The sequence below is a fragment of the Gadus macrocephalus genome, chromosome 4, assembly GCF_031168955.1.
Source record: "Gadus macrocephalus chromosome 4, ASM3116895v1".
Lineage (NCBI taxonomy): Eukaryota > Metazoa > Chordata > Actinopteri > Gadiformes > Gadidae > Gadus > Gadus macrocephalus.
In genome coordinates, this window is record NC_082385.1 from 3,659,636 (window position 1) to 3,664,635 (window position 5,000).

Sequence of the window (5,000 nt, forward strand, 5' to 3'; positions counted from 1 at the left end):
AACCACCATGGGTTGATTGTCAGTTGAGTTGACTCCACAGAGATGTTCAGGAAAACCGGTTTTCGTGCGGAAATAGACTGAAATAAAAAGGTCCGGGATGTACCACATACTGAAGACCCCCGCTGGCGTTTAGACGCTTTTAGGGCCCCAGGCAGGGGGGGGGGGGCCCAAGCGCACACGTGCGCGCGTGCATGTGTGTGTGTGCTGGAGCTCGGTGCTGCAGACAGCCCGGGTTAGAGGGGGGGGGGGAGGGGGGTGCAGCAGACAAAGTGTTACAGCCCTTCTAAAATACTCGGAATTACGGAAATAATCGCAGTTGTTGCATTCAGACAACTGAATGGAAGTATGAATGAATCGACAGGGGAAAGATAGAGCAGGAAAGACAGGGAAGGGACAGGTCTCCAACAAAACTCCTATTCCTGGGTCACATCGTTGAGGCATCCCAGGCTGTAATTCTTATTGAACAACATTATTTCAATAAGGTGCCAATAGGGGGGGGGGTGTGCGTGTGCGTGTGCGTGTGTGTGCGTGTGCGTGTGCGTGTGCGGGGTGTGTGTTGTAATCAACTACACTAACTAATGCTGTTCTGACCGGACATTCCAAACACATGGAATACACAACGACCCACAGGAGGACAAACACACAAACAAACACAATGAGGGCGTCGTCACTGAAGGGTCGTGTGAGCGTGAGTTAGGGCAGCATTGTTTTGGTCAGGTGAAGAACGCCCCGATCATCAGCATGCAGGGAGAAGCCTCCGGTAACCGTGACAACAGTGGAACCCACGGCGTCATGACAACGCAAGAGTTTCTAAAGGCGCGTGGAACTCCCTGACTTCCTCCCAGCTTCCTACTCAGAATCTCTCTGTCGCCATGGAAACCAAGCCATCACCCCCCACCCCCCCCCTTTCAAGGAAGGGTCAGGCTCTAGTTTCTCTCTATCTGAATGAAACACACACACACACATACACAAAGTATATAGTGTGCATATACGTGTAAATATGCAAGAGGCTTATTCCAACAGGAAGTAGACACTCACACACAAACACTCAAATAACACTTCCCTGAAACGGACTGGGAGTGCAGAAACACGGTCTTTGTAACGTTGATTGTTGAGTGTTTGCGGGTATTTTAGTTCAACCACTTCACCCTCTGCATCCAAACACTTCTCCCTCAACAGATATTTGGGGTTTTGTAGTCAATTTCACACACACACACACACACACACACACACACACACACACACACACACACACACACACACACACACACACACACACACACACACACACACACACACACACACACACACACACACACGTCAATCAGCTGGTCCTGGTACAATCAATTAACTTCCCTTTCTCCAAGGTTCTATTAGTCACAGTTTCAGCTCCGATGAACTTTTCCCTGGTGAGAGGAGAGCGACTGGTTCCCATTGTAACCCCCCCTCTCCCTCCTCCTCGTCCCCCAACCGCCCCCCCCCCCCCCACCACTGCACAATAAGTGGTGTCATTTAATTTGCCTTGGCGAAACCCATTCGTCTCCAGAGGAGCGGGTCACATGACACCGGCGGTGGCTCCCCTGACAAACCCCATTCAGCTCGTCGGAGAGAGGAAGAGATTTACATCGCCCCACCAAAAAAACATACAAAGCTGCTCTAAAAGGTGGAGGTTTTTATTGCGAGATGTCTGCTCGCCTGGCACTAAAGAGGAGCCCGCCCACCCCCTTCATCCCCAGATCGCCTGCCTCTGCTGCTGTGTGGCTCCCACTCAGTGTATAGACCCTCCCATCCTTGTGTCTTTGTGAAGATCTTCAAGATCCTCGACTGCTTCATCTTATAAGACCACCGAAGCCCCCTCTGGGTCGTTCGACTTCCGCTTTACATTTACCTTTAGGGCGTTTGGCAGACCCTTTTTCCACGGCGACTTGCAATAAGTACATTTGTCAGAAGAAAGAGAAACAGTATATCGCTGTCGAGTAAGGTTGTTCATAGAACAAAGTGCCAGCACTAAAGGCCGATATATGCTCTGTTTTAGACGTAACGCGTAAGCACGTAAGATACATAACCCCCCCTTGCGCGGTAAAATATCCCCCCTTACGTGCTTAAGTGCGTCGCCCAAAATTCCTGACTATGCGACTAAACACTACGGCCCTACGCAGCTCGCAAAGACTGTGATTGGCCAGCTAACCACATCCTTTCAGGAGTCTCACATTTCCGGTTTTACAGCAACCTTAACATCGTTCAGAGTGTGGAAAAAGACCGCTAACCTAAACTTAGCTACTGCTACTCTCGTCGAAAATACTGGAAGTGCATAAATATAAACAAGCCAGCGATTTCCACTTCCACGCCCACAGATTCGTTCGTTGCTCCCCCTACTGTTCTGGCGGAGAAGTCCCCTTGCAACACAAGCAATCCTTAAGGAACCTTAAAGGAACCGTAAATCAAAACTTGTCTAAAACAAGTCCCTTGTGTAAATTACGTGCTTACGTCTCTGCGTCTAAAACGACCCTAAATCGGCCTTAACAATTGCTAGAAATTGTTACTTCCTCTACGTCTAGTATATTCCTCTTCATCTACGATACGGAATGAGTTTGACAGAAAAACATTGTTAACATTATGCCGTTGAGCAAGGCACGTCCTGCAGCTACTGTCCGCATGTTAAAACTAACCTTTTCTTTCTTCCCTTTCCGGTTCCATACAAAAGCGAGGCTAGTGACACAGTCTCAGGCAACATTATTTGGATTTATCACAATCCCCGTCTGTAAGCCCCAGAGCAGCTGAATGGGGGGAAAGTGAATTAGATGTTCAGTTCCATTCCATGTAACTCAAAGCCCAAGGCAGCCCACTAGCAGAGGGGAAGTTCAGACCGACTCGACTGCCCAAGGCCCTCACAACTACAGCTTGTGCATGTCATCCAGGACCTCAAAGCAGAACCAACACTTTTGATAGACTGCCACTTGGTTTGACCCACTAGCTTTCATTGGTTTGCGCAGAAGTCTCTTCCCAAGGTGAGCAGGGTTTCGCTCCACATCACATCTTGGCCAGGGAGCCAAATTGAACGTCTCTCTCTCTCTCTCTCTCTCTCTCTCTCTCTCTCCTCTCTCTCTCTCTTGTTCCCTCCCCTCTCTCTCTCTCTCTCTCTCGGGTCCTGAGCTTCTAGTGCCAGCCCATTCAAACACAACGCTTCCTGTTGTGCTTGTGGCAAAGACACAGACAGACGGCTATTGTCGCCACGGTAACTTCAGACTTCATCCTTTCGGGAGGAGAGGAGAGAGTGAGAGTAAGAGAATGAGACAGAGCGAGAGCTACAGAGAGAGCGCATGAGCGAGAGAGAGAGAGCGAGAGAGAGCACATGAGCGAGAGAGAGAGAGAGAGAGAGCGAGAGAGAGGAGCGAGAGAGAGAGCGCATGAGCGAGAGAGAGAGCAAGAGAGAGAGAGAGAGAGCGACAGACAGCGCAAGACAGAGAGAAAGACAGGGGAGAGCAATATAGAGAGAGAGCAAGATAGAGACATGGAGATAGAGAGAGAGAGACAGAGAGAGAGTGAGCGGGTGAGAGAGAGGGAGAGCAAACCTACTTGGTTTCATCCTTCCTGCCTCCCCAGCATGTCCCTGGCCGATGCTATCTCTCCTCTCATACTTTCTTTATCATCTTTTCATCATAACCTGTTTATATAAACACTGAGCTACTCTCTTCTCCTCTGCCAAAAAAATGGTCCCTTTTCTCTTCTCTTCCCTCTCAACTTACACTTAACTGCCTTCTTTTAAACTCCTGTAACAACTTCCCTCGTTACTGGTGTTGGTAGAACAGCAACAGAATAGCAATCCTCGCCATCATCGTCGTCCTCCTCCTCCTCATCATCCTAATGGCGTTAATAACGAAACACAAACGGCTTAATCCAATCGCAATCCGTGCCACGGCCCAGAGACACTGCCTGCTTCGAGACCGCTGTGGTCGGAACCAGCCCCCCCCCGCCTCAAATCCTGCCCATAACCCCCCCTCCCCCCCCCCCCACCCCCCCCCCCCAACTCACAGTGACTCCAAGGAATTACATTCAGACAAAGACGGCAACTGAAAAAAACACATGTTTGGAGGGAGAGAGATGAAAGGAGAGAGCGGGGATGAGAGGGAGAGGAGGTGGGGATGAGAGGGAGAGGAAGGGGGCATTTAGAAGGAGGGGGGGGGGGGTGAGAGGGAGAGGAAGAGGGGTATTTAGAGAGAGAGGGGGGGGTGAGAGGGAGGGGAGGGGTGCAGAGATGGCAGAGATAGAAGGGAAAAGGAGGGGGAGGAAGAGAGAGAGACAAGAGACACTGGGGGACAGAGGTACTGGGGAGAGGGAGAGAGAGAGGGAGACGGACAGACAGAGAGACAGACAGAGAGTATATAGACATGATATCAGAGGTGGAAGTGGAGATTCATTATTTAGTAGAACACAGCTGTTGCTCTATTTATGATATATACGTATATATATATATATATATATATATATATATATATATTAACACCAAGCTACACCAATCTTGTTTTAGTTTCAGTCCACAACCGTCTTCACTTGGACATAATACAATAAGGATATATATGGCTGAAGGGAGATTCATTTCTTCAGGATAAGACATTTTGCCCTGCAGCTTAAAAACTGTGAGTCAAGACGGCTTTAGAAAATCTTTCCTTAACAAGATTTGTTTCTCTCTCCATGAAGATTTAAATTTGTTTTTTACCAGCACAGAGTTCAAGTGTGTGTGTGTGTGTGTGTGTGTGTGTGTGTGTGTGTGTGTGTGTGTGTGTGTGTGTGTGTGTGTGTGTGTGTGTGTGTGTGTGTGTTACATGTGGCTGAGAAAGTTTTTGGTGCATTTTGTTGTTTGTTGTGCATCTGTGTGTATGCTTGTGTGTATATGTGTGTACTTGTTGTGTGTATTACAGAAAAATTTATAACCTCTCAAATATTATAGAAACTAAAGACAGACCAGGGCGTAAATGTAGAATATTGACGACGAAATGCCT